The sequence below is a fragment of the Haemaphysalis longicornis genome, unplaced genomic scaffold, assembly GCF_048455015.1.
Source record: "Haemaphysalis longicornis isolate Haplotype H1 unplaced genomic scaffold, Haemaphysalis longicornis Haplotype H1 scaffold_6, whole genome shotgun sequence".
NCBI lineage: Eukaryota > Metazoa > Arthropoda > Arachnida > Ixodida > Ixodidae > Haemaphysalis > Haemaphysalis longicornis.
Genome location: NW_027526407.1, coordinates 124,645,361 through 124,673,053, shown reverse-complemented (window position 1 = coordinate 124,673,053; position 27,693 = coordinate 124,645,361). Strand labels below are relative to the sequence as shown.

The following is a 27,693-nucleotide window of genomic DNA, read 5'->3' as shown; positions in this document are numbered from 1 at the left end:
AAACCGAGTACATGTTTTTTTCGCAGAAATTCCCCTTTACCCTGCAAAGAAAACTAAATATAAAAAGCTGAGTATGACGCACGGCTTCTCTTTGGCCAATGACTTATTCATATCGTTTTAATGTCAACTACCTATATTTCAAAGAGAATTGACTGCTGCTGTATAAAAAGCGCCGGGTCGCTTCTTAGGCCAGAAACGATGGGTGGCCAAAAACTATTGTTGGCTTTTTTATTTCCTTTATCATGTGTTTCTGAAACCCTTCTAAGTTATCCTGAGGGCGTATGTTTCTCCCCGGTAAATATAAGAGAGGTAAGAATTGCTGCTTGTGGGGTTTATTTTGTTTTATTCACACGGCAGTCTTACGTTTACCACTCAAAAGCAGAACGAAAAGGCATCGCGCAAAGTTAACATTCTCTAAAAGTTTATTTAGGCGTCGATAACTTTGCCGAGGGACAAAAAAGTATTGCCTGAAATTAGTATAAAAATTAAACGTAAAGCATATTCAATAAACCAAAGTACCCCTCCTTTTTTCTGATAAATTTCGACTGATGTTACTGCAGGCAACCGAAACCTTTTCAGAAATACGCACACCGGTGGACCAATATAGGCAGCTTTATTTTCTATGCAAAAAATAAATAGAAGGCTGAAAAAACAATTTTTACGGTCTCAAACATTAGGCAAATAAAAGTGTTATTCGTTGCCATAAAACTATTTTGTGGCGAAACAATTTGTGGACAGATGAAAACACAAGAAAAGGTCGGCAGTCTATTGATGGAGAGATGTTTGAGTGGGCCCCTGGCTTTTACGTCAGCTTAGGGAGTCGCGCCTCTATCGTCAGCTACACACCGCTTCTGAGGGGCCACAGCGCCTGTGCTAGAAATCGCCCGCTTTGATGCAGTAGAAAATACCCAGCAATTCAATTATTTTTCCAGCTTATGACCCCACTGAATAATTTGAAGCTTTATACCACCAAAGTTTGGAACACACGAGCAGTGAGAGAACAACTTTCTTCAGAGAATTGGTCAAATGATCGTGTTTACGAGGTACTTTCTAGCTCATTTGAGAGGTTGAGAGCTCAGCGCTCGTAGATAAGTACTCAAAATGCGTAGGCCTCTTTGTCTACTTTTGACATGCTCTTATGAATAATCAACAGTCTAATGCAACGCATTAGGCTGGGGGCCCCTACACGCAAGTCTTCTGAGCAGGAAATAAAACGGGTGTCTTCTATTTCTTTCGGTGGTCCCATGCATCGTGTGAAAGTTTTTTTTCTTTTTCTGTGTTCAACACAAATTTTTCTGCGCCATCTCAAACATCTTATTAGGAGGTTTGGGGGTGTTAGGAGGCTCACAAAATTCGCCCAAATATTTTCTTCAGGCTTTAGGCATACATCTTTTATGTATTCTTGATGAAAGGTAAATTCAATATCTTAATCAAATATTACTATTATTATAATATTATTCTATTATTATTAATATATTTCCTTCACAAACTGGCTTTCATTATGGCTGTGGGTAAGAAGTTTATTCACATGCAAATGCAAACAGAAGGCACCGCGAAACGGCCCAGACAACGTTGTCCTGAAGGCTTGAAGGCGGCTTTTGGGCTCTCAATATCTATCGTAACCAACATTGTCATGACGAACTGACTATTAACCCGAACCATTATGACATGAATACGGTGTTTAAGGCTTGGTATTCTCCCGAACGAACGCAATAAATAATTTACACGCAACTTTCTTGTAGAACATGAAGCGAAACGAATGAATAGGTCGAAGCAACTCTTAGTTGTTTTCCTGCCCTTTAAGGGGTTAACAACAAATCCTTGATAACTGGGGATGACGTTCGTTGAATTAAATAAAATTGCTTTTACTTGCTAGTCCGGGACAGAGAACCCCGTGCAACAACCAGATCAATTCTACTTCTAAATAAAGCTTTCTCCTCTTGAGTGCAGTTTTCCTATCACACATATCTTGATATTGGGAAGATATAGCTATGGAAACGGTACCAAACTATCCCTCCAGGTCTGAACAAACAGTGTTACTAAATTTTTAGCGTACACGTTATCCGTTTTGATCAACAAGTATGCATGCTGATTAGCAACTTGGTAAAAAAGCAGCACGCGCCTATATGCACAGTATGTTATTCAGAACCCAACCTATATTTTTTGCGGTCCCAAGCCCATGTCGGCGTAAGGCAAAGCATGACAAAATAAAGTGATGTAATATAATACTTTCGTGCGTTCGGCAAGGTTGAAAAAACTTGGATCTTACACACAATTACTGGGAATCTTAATGCCTTCGTGCAAAGCCGACAGCCCGGAAGGCCTGGAATTAGTTTTGGACTTGCATTTTCGCTGTTGTTGGTTATCAGCAGCTGCCTGTTTGTTCCATTGGTTCTAAAGATTGCTAAACACAGAAGCTGATGCCTAGCTCCGACTCTTCACGCTCAGCAGAGGACCTGCATCCCAATAAATGGCGAGACACCGGCAACGTTTCTTCCGAGGCGGTATCAAGGACTATACTCTAAATGACACGCTGTTTGCAATATTAAGTCTTTTAATATGATAGAAAATACGCACACGCAAAAACTGGTGCGGATGAAAATCAAGAGTCAAACGAGCGCAAAGAAACACAAGAAAGAGAAAGCCCGAGTGAAGGAGACGACGAATGCGAGAGTTCCTAGGCGGACATCACAGAGCCGCACTTCGCAGCGACGCTCGTGTTCCCGCTCACCACCAATGATGTCGACAGAGGCAGCGAGCAAATTTAGGGCTTTTGTTGCAATATTGTGCAGTTAATTGTTGTATTTTTTTATATTTAAAACAGGGAAGAATGTGAAGGCAATCGCGTGTCTACAGTGGGTAGCGAATCCAGGCCTTGCGGGTAGATATGGGATTAAAAGATGCCTTACCAACGAATTGGCACTGCTTCCGTATGAGAAGGCCTTTCAGGGCTTTAAAAGAAATGAAAGTGGGAAAAGCACCTGCAAAAGATTGCATAACAGCAGACGTGATAGATGGCGAAGAAATTGTACTTGAAAAACTGCCAAACCTGAATAGGCAAAATATAATGACCGTGTGTGTACCGTAACCTTAGAAAAACGTGAACATCACCCTTATTCACGAGGAAACTGAGATTGATGGCATTAATACATACAGGGCAATCAGCTTACTGTCAGTCATCAACATCGTAGTTACAAAAGTAATCACTAACAGAAAAACTGCCACCTTAGATTTCAGTCAACCTCATGAAAAGGCTGTTCAGCAATCATCTATATTCACATGATAAATCAGGTGATACTAAAAGCTCGTGGTGTTTAATCAAAGACTATATATTGCTTTCATACATTATGATAAAGCATTTGACTCTGTCGAAACATCAGCAGTCATTCAGCCGCTGTGGAATCAGGGTATAGACCAGCATTACGTTAAAATACTAGAGGCTTTCTACAACGGGACCACCGCTACCACCATTTTCTATAAAAAGAGCATTACAAAATTTATAAAAACGAACGTCATACACCGAGATCCAACCTCTGCAATGTTATTCACAGCATGTTTACAATTGCTTTTTTGAACATTATATTGGGAATAGGCGTGTGTAAGGGTAAAGGGAGAATACCTCAGGGGACGAATTCCAAAGCATGCTTATTCCACTGGGCAAACGGAATTTTTTGAGAAAGATTGGATTACGGCATAAGAAAAAGTTTCCACAGGTACAACACTGCACCCGCAATGCGCAAATATTTATGAAGAGGCTGATGCTGGGGCCCCACATCCCACGCTTGAGATCTAGGGGTGTGCTAGGGTAGAGCCCTGTGCTTCGGAGGTTTGGGGATCCTGACTGGGCAAGTCCACAGTAAATGTTCAACGTCATCATCTGACGCAGGAAGCACACAGACGGCGGAAGTGTCCCCAAACCGCGCTTGACATTGCGCAGGCCAAGCGGTGGTAACTGCTTAGGATAACGCTAACCCAAACGGAAGCCTCCGCAGCACGACCTCCTCCAAACGGGCGCGCCCACTGATAAGGTCAGTTCGGCGCGGTAGAAGTATATAACGCGTAGTGCGACAAAGGGTTCCCTTTTCCGCCAGTAGTTCCTTCATGGTAGATACTTGAAGAAATGGTAGTGGCCGTGGGAGGTCCCTGTGGCAGGCGCGTTCAACGGTGTGTGGGCAGGAAGCATGTCCCCGCGAATCCAGCAAAACGCGGACAGGGCATATATAATTGTCCATAATCTATGCGCAACACCACGCAAATCCCCAATAGCTGACATTGAGTGTGTATAAAGTTCCGCCTTGTCCCTAGCAGTCAAAGTCGATGCAATCGCCTGCAGCCACCCCAAAATGGCAGGAAGTTCTGCTAGCAGGCTTGAGAGTGTACGGAGTGATTCGCACGCACAGCTCTGATTTAGATCATGGTAGTTGGTACACGTAAAGGCTGTGGTGACGAAGTTGTCGTATGCCCCGGCTTCCACACAAGCCTAGATAGCCAGCAGTTGCGCCTCAGGTGCCCAGTCACGTACATGAAGGATGGCACCTGGAGGCTGGTGAAAGCCCTAGGTACGGACGTTCAGCGTTGTCAGAAGCTTGTTCTCCACACCTGATGGTACAGCCAAGGTGGCCTTGACGCGGGAAAGGCTGGCATCGTATTCGGAGGGCGGTGCATGTACGTGTCGAGAGGTGCTTCCTCTAGGGCCAGTGCACGTTTCAGCAGGCGTGTGGTACGACGCTGACGAATGAGTTCATCTAGTTGGTTTACCCAGGCTTCTGTTTGGAGGTGTGGAACTGGTGTTAGGTGGGTGAGGCCAGTAATAGAGTGCATGGCGGTATGGCTTTAGCCTCCAGCCGGTCCCAGTCTTATTGCCTCATGTGCTCGAACTGTGCCTGGTACACAAGCCTTGACTGTACCACGGAGCACACTAGGAGGCAGGCAATCTTTAAGCCGGCCAGCCAGACTTCTGAGATATGAAGTGAACTAGGTGGAGCAGTGGTGCTGCTTTCTGCCGAGCAGCTTTAGAGCCACTTAGTGGCTGACCCTGAAGCCGATATCTCCAATCCCAAAACACGAAGGTGACCAACGATGGGAAGGGCGGATCAATTCAACTGCAGTGCGATTGTTGATAATGCAAGGGACCGACGGTTCCAAGCATCTACGACGGGAAGCGCAGCAGCCTTCCCTTAAGAGGGGTAAGTATAAAGTTCTGGCGCCATTTCTGGAAGTCTGTAAGGCTTGCTGAAGACACTCTGTTTGTCAGTACAGGTCCGGGTGAACTCATCTTAGAGTAATGTCATCCGCGTACATGTGGAAATAAAAGTCTTGCGTAGTGGGAAGGTGCCAACCTAGCGGCAACAAGACAATTTTAAAAAGTAGTGGAGGCAGAACAGAGCCACCTGGTACGGGTGAACTGGTGTACACGAGCCTAAGCCTCTACCATTGATACTTATAGAAAATGACCGGTGTTGAAGAAAGGGTTGTTCAAGTCACAGACTTTGTCAGGGAGGCGAAGGCAAAGTAGGATTTATAATATTGTGGCGATACTAACGCTGACATACACCGTACATATGTTCGTTGCTAGTACAGTCCTCACACGGCGAGAATGGCCTCCCAACAAAACCATAAATGACTGGTATTTCAAGCCATCTTCACGACCAAGATGTGGATTGAATTCGATTTGGGTCAGGTGATACAATTGAAAAGTATCAAGCAACCACTGAAGAGATGTGGCAAACTTCCACTCCAACAGCTTGCACAGCATCGCCGTCAAAGCGATTGGTCGCAAGTTGCGAAGTTGTGCGGTAGTTTCACCGGCTTTAAGATCGGAGCAATATCTGGCCGAAGCCGGAATCAGGGGTAACCATACCTGATTTATAGAGTCGAGAAGCATCGTGAGAGCGTGTTCATCAATATTTTATACCTCATCAGTAATGCATAGGGATCCAGGGCAGTCCACAGTTTAGCTGGTATGATCGCGGCCAAGAATTAAGCCATTGTGAATGGTAACTGAATTCCACAAATGTCATCATGAGTTGACGGAAAGCCCACACTGCTCAGAAAGGTAAACAGAATCGGCATTGCAAGAGACACAGTATCAAAGGCAGATATCAAGGCCCGGGCAGCAGCGTGGGAAATTGTCCTGTGTCCATGTTTGATGCGATGCAAGCACAGGCTGCTGCTTCAGGAGGGTGACTGCAGGATACCATGTCGCAAAAAGTTCGCCAGACAGACGTCGCAAAAGATGACCGACCAAGAGGAGCGCACCAGACAATCAATCGCTACCTGGACAGTCTTTTGTCGTGCCGTCTAGCAGCAGCAGTGAAGCGCTGGTAGTGTAGCCTGGCTGGTATCGACGAAGAGTCCCGAGCAGCAATTACTTCAGCTTCCTGATGTTTGGCCCAGCGCTCCAGGAGCAGAATTGGTCTTTGGGCCGGTGTCCTCCCCCACGTATGGGGTAAGGCATACGAAAGGAACCTGCAAAGCAGATTGGTGGGTTCTGGGATGATCGCTGAGATGCGAGCGTTAAAATTAGATTGGAAGGTATCCCAGTTCAGCACAGTGCACCGCCGACGAAGGCCACCCGTCGACTTCGGCATCAGAGCGATGCGAATGGGGTGGGGATCGCTGCCGCAACAGTCCGCTTCGCAATACCCAAAGACCACTTGCATACCCAGCCACTACTACAGGGCAGGTGAATCGGGGGGCATCAGTACGGGCGTACACCATCGTGTTGGGCTAGTAATCCCATTTAGAAGTGTAAAGCTGGATTCGGTGAAACGGGTATCCTCAGTCACAGTGAGCAGAAGTGAAGTCTCCGTAAACAAGAATGGGGCACCTAGGGTTATTTCGCCGTAGTTGGGTATGCCAAACGAGCCGCAGGCGGGTTCCACAACCACTAGAAGGGCGCTCGTAGAACGACACCAGTTTCACCGGACAACGCGGAAGCTGCACTCTTACCGCCTCCCCTTCAAACCATTCTGTACACCACGAGGATAGTGCTATAGGGTATTTACGAAACAGAGATAGAACATAAGTTGCCGCCTTGCACGGAAGAGTAGAATTTGAGCTGCACCGCCGATCTGGAACGGTTGGCTCAGCGTATGCCATAAATTGCGGCCGTCCGAGAGTGATTTTGTCTCCTGAAGCAAGAAAGCCCAGGCATGGAGCTTTCCCAGACGTAGCCTATCACGCATCCCTCCAATTGTTGTAGAGAGAACCCGTCAGTTTTGCTGAACAATATATTGTAACTTGGCGGCAGAGCCAATGACTCGAACGATGTTGAAGGATGATGAACGATCTATGTACAGAATTTGCAATGCCGCCATAACAGCGCGCGCTGCGAGCCAGCCACTTATTCATCGGCCTCGTCATCTTCTGTGATGAGCCACGACGGGGCATTGGCCGCCTAGGTGTCCCGTGACATTACCCCCCCGGTCGAGGGCGACCGTCCCGGTCGAAGCTGCAGCGCGGTGACGATAGGGACGCAGAGGACCAATTTGGGAACACGCATGCCAGACAGCATGCCCCACAAAGCTTCGTTGTCGTCGCAGATGCTTGTTTGTGACGCCACATGCGGCCGCTGTCTTCATCGCCTTTGATGGCGTAAAATGCCCCTTTCCTCGAAGGCGACCGTCCCGGTCGAGGCCGCAGTAGCATGATAAGCTCGGTGAAGGTGAACGATGTCATGAGAATGTACAGTGAAGCTCTTGCCACCACGGATGTATGAGATGGGTTTAGTGAGCTCCGGCGCAGAGCAGCGACGCGCCCACAAAGGAATGACGAACCGGTTTGGGCTTGCTACCACGTCGGACCACAGGGCTCGGGATACGTCGTCGTCGTCGTCAGGTCAAACGTCGTCCTAAGATCGGCTCGTCACGGGCTTGGGACACGGGGCGGGGGGACGTCGTCGAGTTCTTGTAGCGGTGGGGCTGGGGCTGCCCGACGCGGTTCACACACCCTCGATGATTCCAGTGGTGCCAATGAGGAGTGAAGCTCGGCCCAGGAGAGGGATGACGACCCGCACTCTCCAACAAATGTAACGTGGCGGCAGAGCCAATGACTCGAACGATGTTGAAGGATGAGGAACGATCTATTTACAGAATTTACAATGCGGCCATAACAACGTGCGCTGCGAGCCAGCCACTTATTCGTCGGTCTCGTCGTCTTCTTTGATGAGCCACGACTGGGCATTGGCCGCCTAGGCGTCCCGTGACAATATTGTTGAGGCTCAGGCATAGTAGCGTACTAGTTGAAGTTTTCTGGCCAGTACACAAACCAGTGCCTGTAGCTGGTTTACCACAATGTGGAGAAGCTCCTTGTCAGCCTGAGTAGAGGAGGCAGGCTGAGAAGGAAGGTCAGTCGTATACAGGGGATAATGATGAGACTTGGAGAAAAGACGGGGTAGACAAGGTGGGTGTTGCAAGTTCTGCCCCTGGCGTGTTAATTGAGGCCTTCGCTGGCTGCGTTTCCTTATTTCAACATGCAGCAAAGCCAGCTGGTGATCTACGGCCACAAGCTCATCCTCCTCAAGAGACAAGGGCGTCTGAGAAACACTATCCGGCGACGGCGTAAACCTCGAACAGCGTATCGATATGCCGGCCACGAAGCCCCCCTTCTGCACTGCATCCTGATCTTCTTCCTCCAAACAGTGAAAATTGTTGAACGTTGAGGTTGGCTGTGGCCTAAAAACGAGCACGCCATGCACAACGGTTCGCACGCGTTGCCTTGCTTTTGGTTAGGCAGCCTTTATCAATAATCTTATGATCATCATAGCGAAAGACACCACACTTGAACTTTGGCTGTTGGGGTAAAGTAGTATAGATCTGCTTACAATCCGGTTTTGGGCACAGACATGTAGAGCTTATGTGGGCTCTACGAAAGCAAACGTAGCAGTGCACCACCCCTGCTTGTAAAGGAGTGTGTCGGAGGACACAACCATTAAAAAAATCTGGTTTTGGGGCTCCAGTGGGCCGAGTAACGTAACGAGAAAGGTGCGTGCAGATCCCGTATACCGCACAAGCAGCACTTTATCCGTTTCCCACCTGATGTTATCTCGGTGGCTGCCCGGATCGTCCCCGGAATTAATGCCCTTGACGACGAAACGGCGGATGTCAGTTCGTTATACGGGGCACGCTTGCGCTTAAGCAATTTTATAGGAAGGAAGGTCTATGTGTTGCGGAGAGTACAAAGTAGGAGCTGCATTTATACATGTCACCCATACTTACACAGTGTAGGTAGCTGACTAATAAGGGTTTCCAGAAAATTAATTGGTGCCAAAGCAGTCCTCAAGCACTTTCTGCAGTCTTCGTGGGTAAACTGAGAATATTGAAAAGCGGCGGAGTGTACATCGGCAAAGTTCGCGCAGCTCACTCAAACTCGGAATTTTTTTTTCGAATCACCACTCACTCAAACCCAGAATGAATGCTCAGCAGCACATCTGCGCTCACTGAAACTCAGACTCACAGTGAGCGCAAAACTCAGAACTCACTCGGACTTAAAACTCAAATTGTACTAAACTAAAAGTGCACTCAAACTCAAAATGTACTCAAACTCAAAATTTACTTAGTACTCAAATCAAAGTGTACTCAAACTCAAAAAGTACTCAGAACTCTAAATGTAATCCAACTCAAAATGTACTCAGTACTCAAAATGAACTCAAAACTCGAAATGTACTCAAACTCAAAATGTACTCAAACTCGAAATGTACTTAGTACTCAAAATGTTCTAAAACTCAAAACGTACTGGAACTCGAAATGTACTCAAAACTTAGACTGTACTTACAATCGAAATGTACTCAAAATAAAAACTTACTCCAACTCAAAATGTACTCAAATTCAAAAAGACTCAAAACTGAAAATGTACTCAAACCTGAAAGCGTATCAAAACTGAAAATGAACTCAGAACTCAACATGGATTGAAAACTGGAAATGAATTAAAAGCTCAAATGGATTCACAACTTTCTCCTGCTGAGAATTTACGCGGGCTGAGATGGACTCTGATTTCATTAGCATTCAGAGTTTTAAAATTCACGCATGGTAAAAATATTATGCGTGCAAGTTCGTGAGCTCAAACCCTTGCATTCGGTACGACATGACACCATAACTTTCTTGAGGTCGGAAAATTTTTTGTTTCTGGATTTATTACAGGTATATCTGCTAGCCATGGCGATTAACGCTGGTGGCAAGCAATTGTACGTATATATTGGACACAAAACTCTTGATGTAGCCTTCGTGTTTGTGTTCATGACATAGGCGGTCCAGACTCGATGGTGTCCTCGAGCTCTGGGGCGAAACAAACAACATTGGGCGAAGAGACGTGTGTTCACTACTCAGTTGATTTACGTCAACGCTTTTTAGGATTACCGTTCGTTGCATTTTTTGCCTGCATCCTGAAAAAACGCTTTCTGTAATGCAAGCTGTCCCCGTGAATCTCTTAAGCGCTAGACGTTCATGGATATACTTTTGCTTTTTAATGCGCAGCATTCTTTGCCGAGTACCCCCCTACCACGGGCAGGGACGTTTAATGCCCTCAATTTCCACAAAACTGCAGATATCCTGGAAGTTCAACCCGTAATCATTATAAAACGTAAATGTGGATAATTCATCAACGAAATGTTAAAAAACTAAGAAAGAAAAAGTAAGAAAAATTATAAAAAAAGCGAACCGTGTAACACGGGAGTCATGGATAGACACAGATCGGGATAAAATTTAAAGTTATGCTCTGCTAGGCTATGCGGGGTATCAAATTGAAGCTCTCCAGAAGGAAAATCACGAGGCACAAACAAACAATGCTTTGTGAGCACAATAATGACTTAGTTATCGTGAGTCATAAGAAAGATTTTACTTTATATTGATGACCTAAAGGCATAAGGGATCTGAAATTAAATGTTCTTTTAGAAAATAACGTTGGACAAATAAGAAATATATCATCGTATTAATGAGGCATAGTCACGGTGAAATATACAATAGTTTTAAATTCATTGAGACGGCGCTAATGTGTCCCCCCGCACCGAATTGAAGATCTCGGTTTGGAGATTCACACGTGGGAAAAAATGGTTTCTGGCTATAATCGCGACACACTCATGCTGAGTCATAGATATGGTTAACATTCAAAGTGGTGTGCGCTAGAGCGTGTGGGGTGTCAAATTGAAGGTCTCAATAAGGAAAATCACGTGATACAAACAAAAATTTCTGCTCGTTCTGCGAATCGGTGACGACAGATTCGCAGACAGCCTGCCGAAACACCAGATTGAACGCATTTCATTATCAGCCCTACTCATCGTCCAAACTTCTCAACAAACCCTAATATCTGCATAGGTTGGGCACCTGGACACGCCGCCATCCCCGGCAATGAATCGGCTCATGCCATGGCTCGCGATTTGATACACCGAACTATCGGCGATGGTGGCCAACGTTTACCACATCAAAATAAACCCCACCCGCTGAGCGGCTCAACAGAGATTCCGTCCATATGCAAGCAACCTCCCCGCAGCCTCGCACCAACACACTGGCCTCTCTCCAGTGAGGAAGCTACAACTTGGCGTCGGCTTCAGACAAATACGTGCCCATATCTCACTCGCCTTGACCTCATCTTCACCACACAACAATCCTTAATCTGCGTTTATTGTCCCCAGCCTGGCGCCTTCGACCACATCATAATAATTATGTTATTAGTTATTATTTATTTACTGATACTGCAAGTCACACTTGGGATTTTAGCAGAAAGGCCATGTTATAAAAAAACGATAATACAAAACAATGATTGGCACTTTCAAGGTATCCTAACATATACATACATGAGGGGGGATACATGTTAAGCCTAACATTTCCAACACTGGACAATCGTTTGTTAGGGCGGAATTTTAAGGTTGAAAAAAAAAATCAGTAGGTGCAAGACGTAGCGTCGCAAAAAAACAAAAAACAAATTCAAAAATATGTGGATGAAAACTATAATAACAGCAGCAAACCGTGACAGCAGATAGCAACAATATTCCTTTCGTGATATTACAGACACGAAAACGCGCACAGAACATTATCAATTGACAAAATTCGCCAGAAAATTAGTAAACATTGTCTTCTTGTAAGTGCTCCTTTACTAGTGCGGTAAAATTATCTAATGAAGTGCAGTTTGTTACGGAAGGACTTAGCTTGTTCCATTTTAAATGCGGAGCATTTCTTAGGCTCGGGATGTCACTCGTCGATGTCATCGGCGCCGTCCACACGCTCACTGCGCATGCGCGTCGCGTCGAGGCGCAGATGCGCGTCTCTCCCCCGTACCCTCCTTGCTCTCAACAACAGGTGCGGCGTTGCGGGAGGAGCGCGTGTACCCCGCGCGCTCCGTCGCTCTCAACAACAGCTGCGGCGGTGCGGGGGGAGTGCGTCTGTCCGCGCATGCGTCGTGGCTACCCGTGCGCTGCGTCGCGCTCGACAGTAACGGTTGCAGGGCGTGTACACGTGATTACGGCGTGGTGGGTGCGGGGAAAGTTCGCGCGCTTGTGTACGGAAGTGTGCCCATGCGCGTCTCTCCCCCGTACTCCTCTCCCTCGAACGCGGGCGGTGTGTATACGTATACTCGGGTCGAGTATATGGTGATAATGATGTAGGAAAATTCAGACCTGTGTTTTTTTCTGGTTATTATCAGCAAAACGGATTTTTAGATTTAATTGTCATTTTCCAATTAGTGCACCAGTTTGATACGGCGTCCAGACCATTCCTCAGCGATATGCGATCGTCGTGGGAGTTGATTTCCTTATATAGTATACAATCATCTGCGAAAAGATTTACGTTCACGGGAATATTTAGGGGCAAGTCATTATAAATATAGGAAGTAGCGAAGGTGTTAGGACGCTACCTTGAGGTGCTCCAGAATTTGCTGTGGCTATTGAGGACTTTTTATTGTTTTTTGCAAAGTACCTATCATTAAGGTAATCTTTAATACAGCCAATAACCGAGTCATTTCATATATCTGACTGACGTTTTTAATTATTTGTTTGTGCGAGACACGATCGAAAGTTTTTCTGAAGTCTAATAAAACTACGTATACATGAGTTTGGTTGTCAATGCAAAAGGAAAACTTGTGTACCAGTGCAGCAAGCTGATTTACAGTCCATACAGCGAATAACCGAGTCATTTCATATAGCTGACTGACGTTTTTAATTATTTGTTTGTGCGAGACACGATCGAAAGTTTTTCTGAAGTGTAAAAAAAATAGGTATACCTGAGTTTGGTTGTAAATGCAAAAGAAAAACTCGTGTACCAGTGCAGCTAGCTGATTTACAGTCCATAGCCCTCTACAAAATTCATCTTGGGACGATGACATATACCGTTTCCGTTCGAGGTAAGTAGTCAAGTGTTTAGGAATATGTGTTCCAATATTTTGAATACTTCTTTTGAGCATACCTTCTTAAAATCTGGTTTAGTATCTTGTCCGGGTTTGTCTTTCAGCGATTTTCCAAGTCTCTTAACCGTCCTTTTCGCATGGATCACATCTATTTTTATCCATGGGTTGTGCTTATTCGTTCATTTTGTTTTTACTGGCACACAGTTGTGCAAGCAATGCAGTACAATGTTTTTGAATGATTGCCACGTTATTTCAATGTTGGCGGAGGGTTCATATGAAGCATACAAAAACCACTGTAACTAGAAGAAAAGGTAATCAATTATGGTTGTATCACCAGCGTTAGCAAAAAAAGGAAATGTGGTCTGTGATATCGAATCAGTTTTTCCTCTTTGAAGGGGGATGGTACATATCATTAGTTTGTAGTCCGTTATACTTCTCAATATTTGTATTTTCGTGACATGTAATGGGACGTGGTTGCTTGTAAAGACCAGGTCGACTATATTTGATTTTGTTTCTTGCTCAGATGTCAGTTTCTTCACGATCTAACCCAGGTTAAAAGACATAAAATGAAGGAGCATTTTCGAGCATGCGCTGCGAATTGCAGTGTTTCCCAGTTAATGGCTGGCAGATTGAAATCTCCCAACAAGATAATACTTGCCACACCCAGAAGGTTTTGCATGTAACCATGAAGAGCTTAAAGCTATCTGTCCAGGAACTGGCGCATCGACAAACACACCCTACCAGAAAAGTGCACGAACCAAATATCAGTTTGCAGAACACTGCCTCTACGTAGCATGCTTCGGGCTTAATAGTGAAAGGCATCTTTTCATTATTAGGGATTGCCACGCCTGCTCCTCGTGTTCCTCTATCTTTGCGTACGATACTATCGCCGGGCAGTGTTATTTCAAAATCCATGACATCGTGCGTGAGCCAGATTTCTGTCTTTGCTAAGAGGTCTGGTTATATGGCAAGTAGCAACGATTCAACCGAATGTGATTTATTTAAAAGACTTCTCGTGTTTACATTTGCAAAGACTACTTTTTGGCACATTGGTTAGGACGCCAAGGGCATGGTGCCATTTCCTAGACTTGCCCCTTTTTTTTTCAACCGAAGAAGCACTGCAAACAGGACGTGAGACAATTGGTGATTTTTTTCTTCATCCCAGTGATACCAGACGTTGTTTATCCCGTGCTTACCATAGGCTAATAAGACTTTTTCCCCAGACTGCTTGTTTGCTTTTGCATAGCTCCACAACTTTTTTTTATGTCCCGTACACGCACCGAAAAGCCTTTGCTAACTGATAAAGCAGATTCTTTTAGCTTGTGTCAAATATTGAACACTGAAGTTTTGTCGCGAAAGTCGAGGAGCGTAAGAATTACCGTTCTGTTTTGTTAGCGGCAGGATTGCCTAGCCTATGTATTCTTTCAAATCCGACAGGACCAATCCCGAGCTTGTCTTTAAAGAAAGCTCTATCTTGGGAGTACGAACGAACTCCTGATTTGCCACACATCCCAACCTCATCTTCGAGCAGTGGAGGGCTTCTCGGGCCAGCACAGACCCGGATATCCAGCTTAAACTGGTGACGCGAGAACGGACGGCCAGCCGATGTAAAGGCATCCCGTACTTGGGACGCCTTCCAATGCGCGAGGCCACACACCTGCCTTTACTGGATAAATAAATATATTTTTTTCTCTCTCACGGCTTTATTTACGAAGTGTGCGAAACTACAAGCAAGACGTGGTATAACGAAGGACGGTGGGACGGAAGTCAAGAAAAGCACTTTTTATCTTATTCTGTACATGCGATGCTTCTGCCGTACCATTTCCACTTCCACATACCCTACACAGGCAATTGGGGGATGGCGAAAGTTACAAGTTACAGATAACATAAAAATGATTGGGTATCTAACACCGCAACAATATATATATATATATATATATATATATATATATATATATATATATATATATATATATATATATATATATATATAAATATATATATATATATATATATATATATATAGAAACAGACACACACACGTCGAAGGAGGAATGGTCTTACGTTATACCATTTATCTTTCGACGTGTGTCTTTCTTTTTCTTGATATTTGCCGGTGTCCAAGAAACATATATATATTTATTTTTGATATGATGAGTTTTGCAACGGGCCAGAAGAAACGGTCAGGTAAAAGATAAGAACAACTTTGTGGTTAACTTGTTTATTATAAATTAGTCCAACAGTTTCGGAAGTGGAACTTGTTGGACTAATTTTTAATGAAAAAGTTAACAGCAAAGTTGTTCTTATCTTTTACCTGAAAAAAAAATATATATATAAATATATGTATTTATATATATCTATTCACACACAAGGTGACCAACGTATGTTTTTTGTTAAATAAGCGCTTAGATTTACGCAAAGACCACATCTACAGTGAGGTTAAGGTACAAGGGGGACACATAATTCGGAGGTAATAATTGATGTAGGTGGCCTGATTAACTCCATAAATTATTAACTTTTTAGTGACTACAGTAACCAGGCATGTTTGTATTGGAAAGTTAGACGCAATCGTGTTTGTACGTAGTTTCAATTGGCAGAATTCTTCTAGCGCATCCGTAGTCCGAGATGTGAAACGGCAAAGTCTAATTGCCATTCGCATGTTTACGCAGGATAGAAGTAATGAGCGGCGCATAGCTCCTCCCTTTTGTTCTCTGTTTCAAAAGCGGTCCCGTGTACTGAAGGTTGCGTTAACACCAGCCAAGAATGAATGGGTGCCAGTTATCACTTTTTTCTGTGCCTGCACCCCTCTGTCGAACTAAACACCGTACACAGCAGGCACGTCACAGAACCGAGGAGCTTTGCGCCAGTGGAGACTGTCTTGCATACGTAATAATGCGAACGGCAATTAAACTTCGCCGTTTGATATCTCGGACTACGGTTACGCCAGAAGGGTTCTGCTAATTGAAACTGCCCAGAAACATGATTGCGTCTCACTTCCCAATATAAACCAGCCTGGTTAGTATAGCAACTAAAAAGTAATTAGTCAATTCTATTTAATTAAGCCTCGGAAATCAATAATCACTTCCTATTTATGTGTCCTCCTGGGTGCATAACCTCACTGGAGAGGTCACCTTAGCCTAAATCTAGGCGCCTATGTGTAAAAAAACCTGTCGACTTAACTTTGATCTCCTATATATATATTTAGAGCCGCCCAGCTGCGGAGACCAGTCTTTATGGAACGAGTGCGTCGCGGACGCAGGATATTCGTCCGCTTTGTTTTGAATTTAGGACACCGAGGCATGTCGCTCGTTGCTCTGCCTGCGGCCTTTTACCACCAGCCAGCTATACCCAAGCGCCTTTTTACGCCACCCCTTACTTTCCTCCATATGGCCCTCAACCATCGCCGTACAATTTGCCCTCTGAGCCGAATGACCGGCCAACGTTCGTTCGCCGCAGTTCCGTTTTTAAGGCAAAGTTTTTTACCTCTACTCCTGAAGGGTTCTTTCCCGACCGTTGGTCTCAACAGAAAACTCCCGCAAAAAATAAAAGAAGTTACTGGCAAGGCCAGAAATCGATTCTGGAACTAATAGAGTAACAAAGCAAGAGACCGCGGTCTTACCGATTGAATTACGAGCCCTTGCAGAGACGGGGAAGACAGGTGGTGCACTCACCAAGCACATCTGCGGGTTTACCCCTGCAGTCTCTCTGAATAGCACGTGTTTGGTTCACGGGACTTCTTGTACCGCTATGTGCTCCACCCACATGACGTGTGGCGGCCGTGTGCACGCCTTACGCATGCGCAAGGAGGTACAAAAATAAAGTAGGTAGGTAGGTAAGTAGGAATAACTTTATTGATGCCGGTAACCCACGGTTTAACTCGTAGTGACGTTGGCCAAGTGTCGACCCGGGGTTACGCCCTACTTTGCAATACCCCAGTTCGGCCCGTTTGTGGCAGGTCGTGAGGCTTGTGCTTTTCGAGCGTGCCCCGGGCCTGCTGGACGGCCCATAGTTGAGTGTCCTTGTCTTTAGACTCCACTGCACTTTGAGGTTCAGGTGGGTATGTCCTAGAGGTAGCTTCAGTCGGGAACCTGGCGCAGTCCCACATGATGTGCCATTGATCCGCCAAACCCACTGCACAAACACTGCACGTACCACTCGGATAGAGTTCTGGGTGAAGCACGTGTAGCACTGCCGGGGCGGGGAGTGACCTAATCTGTATCTGCCTTAAGATGACGGCCTCCTCCCGACTGAGTGCCGGGTGAAGAGGCGGCATTGTCCGTCGAGCTAGGCGATAACACTTGGTAACTTCGCTATAACTGGTCATTCGGTCCTTGGTTTCAAACCACCACATGAAACCGTCACTCTCGGGGGAGCGGAGGGTAAGCGCTCACGCCGGCGAATGGGCCGTCTCGTTGTGGTTCGGTGAGGATGTACACTCGCCCGCGTGAGCCGGGAACCACTTGATACGGATGGTGCTACCGCGGTCTTCGAGCTTGAGCTTGCCGAAGATGGCGGCCACCGGCGCGCACACTCGCCCCTTGGCAAAGTTGCGCATGGCGTTCCCCGAATCGCTTAGCACGGTGCGACACTCGGCCTCAGAGATAGGCAGAGCGATGGCAACCTCCTCGGCGTCTGTGGCGCCTGTGCACCGCACGCTTACTGCCGTTGTCTTGGTGCCGGTAGCCGCCGCAACGACCACTGCCGCAAAGCATTCTCGTTCATATTCCGAAGCGTCTACGTACCGGGCGTGCGTGTCTTGGGCATGTTGCTTGATGAGGGCCTTGGCCAGCGCCTGCCGCCGTTCTTGGTTGTACTCGGGGTGCACGTTCTTCGGGATGGGGTCCACGTGGATGGGGGCCCGCGTCTCCTAGCTGATCTCGTACGGTTGCCGCCTGGGAGCTCGCGGGTTGTAACCTAGGAACACCAGGAAACTGCGGCCCTTCTTGGTGGCAGAGAGGCGCTCCATATGCGCGGTGAGCGGCGCCTCGGGTATTTCCTCTAGGGTGTTATGGACGCCGAGCTGCAGGAGCCGAGCCGTACTCGTGGTCTTGTTAAGAGCAGCGGCGTCTTGTAAGCCTGTCGGATCAGTGTGTTGATCTTTGTCCTGTCGGTGACGTGCTAGTTGAGGTAGGCCGCAACGTATGCGATGTGACTCATTACGAAGGACTGGACGCGGCGCACGAGGCTGTCTTCACGCATGCCATCCCGTCGCGTCGAGACTCGATGTATAAGCCGGATGGCTTCCATTGCCTTGGTGGTAAGCTTGTTGATGGTGTCGTCATTGCGGCCGCTCGTGTTTAGCAGCAGTCCCAGGACCCTGATATTGGAAACTTCGGGAATGCGTTGCCCCGATGCAGTAACGATCTTGATGTGATTGCACTCTCGAGGGGGAGCGCGTTTCCGTCCCGTTCGTAGTGGTGTGAATACGGACACCTCGGATTTGGCGGGCAAGCACACTAGGCCGGTGCCTTCAAGGTGCTGCTCGATGGTGGTAACCACCGCTTGCAGCTGTTTCTCGATGCTGGCGTCGGTGCCACCGCCCACCCACAGGGTAATGTCGTCGACGTAGATCGTGTGCCGGACGCCGGTCGCCGCCACTACCCTCGCTACACCGATCATGACGAGATTGAACAGCAAACGCGAGATGACCGAACCCTGCGGTGTACCCATGCTGCCGAGCTTGCGTTCAGGGAGCTTGAGGTCTCCGGCGTGCAGTTCCACCGTGCGGTTGGTGAAGAAGTCTTCGATGTAATTGTAGCTCGTTACCACCATGTTGAGTCTTGATAGTTCGGCTAGTATGGCTGAGTGTTTGATTTTGTCGAATGCACTTTGTAAATCGAGCCCCAGAATTACTTTGCGGTTTTGTGTCTTGTTGTCGATGATTTTTTGTTTCAGTTGCAACATGGCGTCTTGTGTGCTGAGTCTGTGCCTGAAGCCGATCATCGTGTCTGGATAGAGGCCTTCCTTCTCCAAGTAGTCTTGCCATTGGGTGGCTAACACGTGCTCCAGCACCATGCCCACGCAGGACGTGAGCGAGATGGGACGCACGTTGCTAATGTCCAGTGGTTTGCCAGGTTTCGGGATCAGGATTGTTCATGCCATTTTCCACTGTCTAGGGAGTTTGCCCGACCATCAGCATACGTTAAAGTAACGGGTTAGGGCGTCGAGCGATGCATAATTGAGGTTGCGCAGCATCTTGTTGGTAACGAGGTCAGGGCCAGCTGCCGAGCGGGTATTGAGCTACCCATACCCATACCTCTGACATGGCAATATCTCGGTGGAGCCACGTGTTGGGCAGCCCACTGTACGGCGGATGACTTTTCGTCGGCGTGTCCGGCAGATTAAAGTAAGCTCAAACCAACGCGTGGCATCTCGCTTCTAGTACTCCATTGTGCTAAATCCTGTGGCCTCCAGTGTTGGCTACAAAAATCAGCGATCCTTCTCGTCCGCACTCACATCAAACGCCACATCAAGGAAGACATTCAAATACTCCTTGATGGCCAGGCCATCATTCCGAGAAGCAGAATCCAGATTCTGGGCCTACATCGCCAGGCCAAAACCAAAAGTGACGTGTCCTTGCAGTGACTCAAACACAGCATCAATTAAATCATACATATAATCAGGCGAGTCGCCACCAATAAGCGAGGCCTCTAGACACCCGATACCTTTCGAATATTTCGAGCTTTTGCCCTCCAGAGAATCACTCACGCCACCACCCTATCTGGTTGTCGGCAAGGACGAAACAAAGGTGCTTCATATGATTATAAGGGCGACTAAGCAACCATTGGTCTTCCCATGAGTACCCCCACGTAGAGGCTGCTTAGGATGCGACTCCATAACATGGTCGAAGATCTCATAAAGGGTCATCTATCTAATTAGAAGCTCCTATTAAGCAGACCTGCAGTTCTTATCCGCATTTTTTACCAGACTGGCTGGGCAGTGCAAAATGTCACTTCGCGTGATTTAATCAAGAACTCCGGTCGACAAGAACTGAAGAGGCTCCTTTTGTTTAAAAACATGAACCCTTCACATGACGAGGGTCGCCGACAAGCACGGGTTCAAGCGGTCAACACCACCCTCGGTTGGGATAATGTAGTTGTCTACACACATGCCTCCAACTTCGAGGGTAGCAATACGCCATCATCGTGGCTACCTCGAGAAACAACCTTCTGGCGTGTGCTTCAGTCCAAACCCAAGTAATGAGGGGAGCAGAAGAAGCAGCCTTCGCCTTGGCTCTCACTCAAGAAGAGGTTTCGAGGGCAGTCACCGATTCCTAACAACCCTACCAGAATTACCAGTCGGGGTGGGTGTCCCGTGCTGCACTGTGTAAGCTAAAAAACCGCTCCCCAACTGGTTCCATTCAGTTCATCTGGACACCCGCTCACACTTCTATGGAGGCCAACGAATACGCCGACCAACAAGCCAGCGATTTTAGACAGTTTTACCGCTTGTCACATTCAGGGACATAACACAGCTTTCTCGCCTTCAGAGACAGACATTACGCTTGCCTTACCCAGAACGTTCCAGTGAACAAGCTACCTTACGGCACATATGGTGCTACTCCTCAAATACCTTACATATCTTCAATTATTTCACCGAAATAGCTACGACGCCTCATATAACTTTTGCTCTGAAGTAGGAACACTCCGCCACATAATCGGGGTGTGCGACTTTATCCCTGAGCACCCTCATCTCTTCCTGTCAACTACCCAAAAAGAGCAATAGGAGAGACCACAATCCAGACCCTCTCTGTCTACCAAGCTTCAGTTGGTGGACAGAGCACAGCTAGTGCGGACGGCATATGAGCTCCAAAGAAGGAACCACTCCCCTGCGCCGCCGTCTAGGCCATTCTAAAATCTGAAAAGTATTTCCCATTCGCCCCCTTTTCTCTTCCTACTCCTGCTTCTGCTCCTGCTCCCCCGTCTCTGCCACAGATCTCGCCGCCTCGACGAGCGGCGGCAGAGATGGCGAAGGACATCAAGTAACAGCGGGTTTGAGCTTTCTTTTATATTATAAAAAAGAAGTTCCACTCTTCTGCTACACCAATAAAACTAAGCCAAACACCATTCATGCATCATGCATTGATTTACCCTTGTCAAAAAATATCTGTTTCAAGTAATAAAGGGTAGGGTTAGGTGCACTTCAGTTGTCTCTGGTTTCACTATTTGAAGAGCCACGTGACTGAATGTAGGTGACATCGCATGTGTAAGCGTTGAGTGTGCCGCTTACAACTTTGCTTTCCAACCACCGTCGCAGGATAGACTGGCACGCATATTTTCTATGTCGCCGCTCTGTATTTCTCATGCATTATTGCCCTACTAATGGCGAAAAGCAAATACAGAAGCTGCACTTTTGTAGGCAAGTGCTGCGTCACCATCAAATCGTAGGTGTGCTCATTCTTCTCCTTAAAATGTTATCAAAGTAATTGTTGAAGTTGTCCCTGCGTTACTCTCATCTACACTGGAGGCGTTGTTTCCGTCATCCTGTTGTTTCATTCGAAAAGTTCTGGCTTCCCTTTCTGGACTGTTGTTTCGTACCGCCAATTACGTGCCCATTAAGTCGCTAGCCAACTACACTGCTCGTGTCCTCATTCAGAACAGATCGTGCATCGTTTCATTCATCGTGCTGCCTTCATGTTCTCACATCATCGTCGGGTGGGACTTCCTTTCCAAAAATAACTGCGACGATATTTGTTCCTGTTCTGAAATCGAGCATTTTTTAGTTCCCTTGGAAGATTCCTGTCATACACCTACGAAATTACTTATAGTTGAAGACACCGATGTCCCCCCTGCTCCTCCATCATTGTAACCCTGTGTTGCACCTCAGTCACTGACGCAACTGTTTTGTTTTTGCGTGCAGACGTTTTTCTTAACCGCCAATACCTACATCTGACTTCGACCATTTTAACTTTTCGTGATTGCGGGTCCACTACGTTGGTCACCAAACCATTCGCGACCCCGGCTGCTCTTTTAAAGAGAGAAACACGCGGATTCTCAAAGCTTGTAGATGCTTGTGTAGTTGTTGGTGTACCGGACGCAGACATCACTGAGCCACCTATTCCACTGTTATGATGCAGTCGACACCGGATCGCATGCTACACTTCTACAGCGTCCGTTTAGTGTGTCCACGACAGAGCTTCGAACCATTTGAGCCCATGTGTTGTACATGTTTCATCGAGGCGTTGTTCGTGCCTCGAGGTGTCCGTTGGCTTCATCAGTGGTTCTGGTTAAGAAGAAAGACGCTTCTATTCGGTTTTTCGTTTATTATCGCCTCCTAATTCCATCGAAAGAAAATACATGTACCTTATTTTGCGTATCGACGACGCGGTGGATGTTTCCAGGGAGCAGAATTTTTTCGTCATTTGAATTACGCTCTGCCTACAAACAAGTTCCCATGGCAAAGGCTAATCGCTCAAAAAACGGCAGTTGTTACCCCATGTGGCCTTTACGAAATTTACGTTATGCCGTTTGGGCTTTACAACACCCCCACCACGTTCGAAAGAACTCTGGACCTATAGTAGAATACGTGCCTTTGTTGCCTAGACTACGTGGTCCTTTTCTTTTACATCTTAACAAGTCCTGACTTGCCTTACAAATGCTGCGCTGCAGAAGAAACACAAAAGGTGCCCCTTCGGCGCACGCAAACTGACCATCCTAGATCGTGTTGTTTCCAAGGATGGCGTTAGCCCCGACGCGACAATCCTTCGAGCGGCTGCGGCATTCCAGAAGCGAACCGCACTGAAGGTGCTTCAAGGCTTCATTGGGCTAGGCTCTTATTTGCGAAGCTTTCTTCGAAACGTTCCCACCGTTATTTCGCCTCTTACAAAGGTCCTCAGTAGCGAGAGCGGCATTTCATCGTGGTACCATGATGTGACTATACGTCTGCGACACTGCGTCATTTGCGGACTTCGCCGCCTATAGTACACATTTGGAACCGCAATCACACTGACGCGAGTGGGCGTTGCCCACCTGTTGCCGTGTTCGCACAGCAGATATCCGAAATTGAGGAATATGTTTCGTATTCGAATAGGGTGCTGGCGAAAGCAGAGATGAATTAGTACAACACTGAGAAGGAATGTTTGGTCATAAAATGGGTGCTAGGAATGTTCCGCCCTAATGTGCATGGTGACCCATTCAACCTAGTGAACGATCACCGCACGCTTTATTGGCTTGCCCCCTTGAAAGATCCTTCAGGTCGCATTTGGAGGTGCGCTCTTCGATTGCAAGAATATGATACCCACGTGGTTAACCGTTTCGACCGCAAGCATTCGAATGCTGACGCTTTCTAATTCTCCACTGACGGATGACGTGTCCCACCTTGCGAAAATGGGCTGCAGCTTGCCGTCACTCAGTGTCACCAACATTCCTGCGGAGCAGCAGAGGACACATGGGTGGCTTCCGTCATGGGCAGCTTGCCTGGAAGTTGAGCTGGCGGTGCACCCAGGGCCTTCCGGCAACAGACTTCTCACTACCAACTGCGTGGAGACCTTTATCGTCGGAAGTACTACTCAGACGCAAGCAGGTAGGCTTTTAGCTATTCCATGCCATCCGCGCGCCAACATCTGCACTTCCTAACGTACCAACTTAAGTTGCGCTCGTGCTGGCGTTCTAAAAAACGTACAAGTGACTCCGCGTCCATTCTTATTGGAGGGACATTAAAACTACGTGCGGAAGTACTTCGCTCGTGCCCGGTATATCAACACCGCAAATCACCACCTCCTCGCTCTACGACCCAGTTGCAACCGCTACTGTGGCCATCGAAACCCTTTGACCGCGTTTTCATCACAGTGTACATCTACTATCTTTATTGGACGCCGGTAACCGGTGGATAATTGCCGTCAAACCACATGGTCACACCATTTGGCGTTACGGGATCCTCAGTGACGTCAAGTCATTTCGTGTTTCGACTAATATGTAAAGCAGCCTTGGTAGTTCCTTGCCAGAGAGAACACTTCGCCTGAGGGTTGGTTGCACACTCTCAAAGGTTCGTGTGCCAGAAAATGGCGAGCCGCAATGGGCAAAGTTAAGTTACACTCACTTCTTACCTAAAATATATTCACTTAGAAAGGAATTCCCTTCTACAATTTATTATTCATTATATGTCGACGATGTCCGGATGTCCATTAAATTGCGTAATATGTCAATCTGCGAAAGTGAAGTCCTGCTTGGCGTGAACAAACTTCACGGATTGGCGGAGAAGGATGACTTTAACGTAATCCTGTGAACAGGAATTGTGTTTTACAGTACGCTTGGGGTACACCGTGACCGAGACATTACTCTTCATGGCGTGCCGATTCCTGTGAACATAGAGCACAAGGTTTTGTGTATTATATTCGATGAAAAGGGTATATTTATTTCACACATGAAACGGAATAAATGCAGATGCTTACAAACAATAAAAATTCTGAAGACCCTCTCAAAACAATTTTATGGGGCCGAAAAACAACTCCTCCTGTGCTTTTAGGTTGCCTCCTTAGGGCCTCGGGTTGACTGCAGCAGAGTCGTGTATGAATCGGTGATAAAAAAACTGAGAATGCTCGGTCCAGTGGGGCATGTTGGACTTCGCATTTCTTGCAGCTTTTTCCGTGCAAGCCCTGTAGAAAGTTGGTATGTATGGTGTGACAAAGAGTGCCTAGAGCATCAGCGGGAGTATGTTGACATGCTGTACACAACAAAAATGGTCTTTTACCAACCACCGTTTTGTTTTCATCATTTTCGACTCATCATAATTACAACTATTTTCAAACAGGCCATCTATATTTTACCTTTCTCTTTTAGAGTGAGGAAAAAGCTGAACTGAAGGAACCCCTTAGAGACACGCACAAGACACCCATAAATTATATTTGTATCACCGTGGCATCTCCACCCTATATCAAGTGACCTGTTCTTCACCCAAGTAAAACATAGTGTACTCTATCGTGCAACTTACTGGTCTTTATTTTTTCTGCCGGACAAGTAACACTTCACAGAATTTTGGAGCGACGCATCGAAAACTGCATCTAGTGTCAGTTGTGAAGTCCACAGGCCAAGTTTAAGTACCACTAAGACAGTGAATTTTCCTAAGAATATTTAAACGGAAGGAGTGAATGGTGTCTTACTTGTATGGCATCTTACATCATCAAATAAAATTCCCAACTCCATCGTGGTCACAAAATTCCTAAGCGTTGTGCAGGCACTGTCATCTAAGAACCCTCATAAGACTATGCGCTCAATCCTCTTTTGAAGGTATAAGAGTATTTACATTTCAAAAGTGAATGGTATCTTACTTGTATAGCATCCTACATCATCAAATAGAATGCCCAACTCCATCGTGTTCACAAACTTTATAAGCGTTGTGCAGGCACTGTCATCAAAGGAGGCTTCTAAATATATGCCGTCAATCCTATTTTGAATGTTTTATTGATTGCACATGCCTCAAATCTTGAAATTGCTAGAGCCTGGGTAGCAGAGAACTGTGGAATCCCTCGCATTCAGGCTGACAATCAAATGACAGCTGTGGCTGCAGCCGTGTATATACTTGACATACCAACGGTACCTTATACTGACCTCACATCACAACTCAGACAGCAGCCTCGTAACATCTGGCAATCACACTGGAGTAAGCAAAGACTACAATCTACACATATTAAAACCAGACATAGGCAGTTACCCTACTGACTTACACAACAGACGCCCTGAAATGATCTTCGCAAGGCTACGGAAAGACCAAACACATCAACGCACTCACACTTGCTCACTGGATATGCAGCACACCTGCGGAGCAGGTGTGGGAAGCGCCAATACGTAGTCCAGATACCCACCCCATTCAATGCCATTGTCACAACACGACATGAATATTTTCCTGAACTCTCCAGATTACTCATTCCACTCCACCTCAGATACGTCTTAGCCGATGAACCAATGTTTTGTATTCAACGTGTTCGTGTGTATTTACGTGAGATACAATTTCTCCAGCTATTGCTATATCACGAGTAATCATCATCGTGTACACAATTGTCATCCGAATTGTCTTTTGTTTCGTATTACTATGCTTTAGTATTTAACTAGGTTTTAGTAGTTACCTCAGTATCTCTTAATATATAACTTTCTCTGGCTGTGTTTTCCCTAGTTGGCCTTGTACCATTATAAATAAAACATCATCATCACCGTCAGTATTTGCAGTTCTGTCACAAACTCCCGCTTACAAAATCTAATGTTATCGCACAATTTCCTATTATTTTTATATACTGTTTATAGTGGCCACACACCCATTGTATGCACTGCTCATTTAATTTCAACCCCCTCTTCCAGTGCCGCAATAATTCTCGAACTGAACATCTGTCACTCACACTTTGGTTGCACGCAAAAACACGAAGCAGCACGTCCACGTGTGACCGCAAGCAAACTAAATAACAAGAATTAAACCCGGGTCGCTTCGTAGGAACAGCCTTCAGAGATTAGCGGTGAAAGATTCGAAACTGAGAAAGCAGGAAAGTAGGCAGCCGTCGAAGGCCCGCGTTTGTGGGTTGTTTTTCTTTCTCCGCAGTAGCGCGATTATAAAATCACCGCCCATGAAGAGGCCAGGCCATATTGCAGAAATTTCGAGATGTTAAACCTTCTTTTTTCTAAGCCTTCATAGTTTTTGGAGTCACGTGTGATTATTCATAATAACGAGTACGACGTGCGAGCCTACACCAAAGCAACGTTTCATAGGTAGCCACTTGCGTCCGACCATCGGTGCAACATCTGTACGGGTCGCTCACTATTGAGGGTGTTTATTATCTTACCTATGCATCGAAATGTTTGATATTATATTGTCATCTGATCTCCGAAGACGAACAATCGCCCGTGTGGGGATATGTGCCATGAAGACTCTTGCCCCAATTTAACAGACAAAACAGCCGAAGCAACAAAAAGTGACGTCGAAGAAGATGAAGAGACGGGTCACGAGTTTGAGTTCAGGAGCTGAGCGTGAAGAAAAAGAATGCGAGCGAACAAGATTACTAAAGGCTGCATTCAAGATTTTTCTTCCCGCTATGCAGTAGCCCGGATCTGCCGAGGCCACTCGAACGAGGCTTGAACCTTAAGCCTGGATGCCGTGCCTGCTAGACGTATCTGCGAGCAGACTACGGTATCAGCTTGCCGAACTGGTGAACCCCGGTCCACCAACCGAGAGGGCAGCGACAATCACTGGGTTCCAACGCCTAAAAATCGACGTCACGCGAGATGTTTTATTTTCGCTACGCGTTTCCAGTAAAAAATAAAATTGGAAGTTATAGATTTCCCCCTCTAGCGTAACCTAGCAACGAAGGTTTAGAAAATGCAGAGGTGGACAGGAGGGTCCCGAAACATTGCTTCTCTGATACCCGTTTAATGTATCAGG

General features: G+C 46.4%; 1 long non-coding RNA gene across 1 annotated transcript in view; it reads left to right on the top strand.

Moving 5' to 3' along the window:
• Positions 1-205: 205 nt before the first annotated feature.
• The window catches only part of LOC144141927 (uncharacterized), a 55,353-nt gene continuing 27,865 nt past the window's right edge, over positions 206-27,693 (top strand). Inside the window, exon 1 of the long non-coding RNA XR_013316753.1 lies at positions 206-309. This is a non-coding gene — a long non-coding RNA (uncharacterized LOC144141927). The remainder of the gene's footprint in view (positions 310-27,693) is intronic.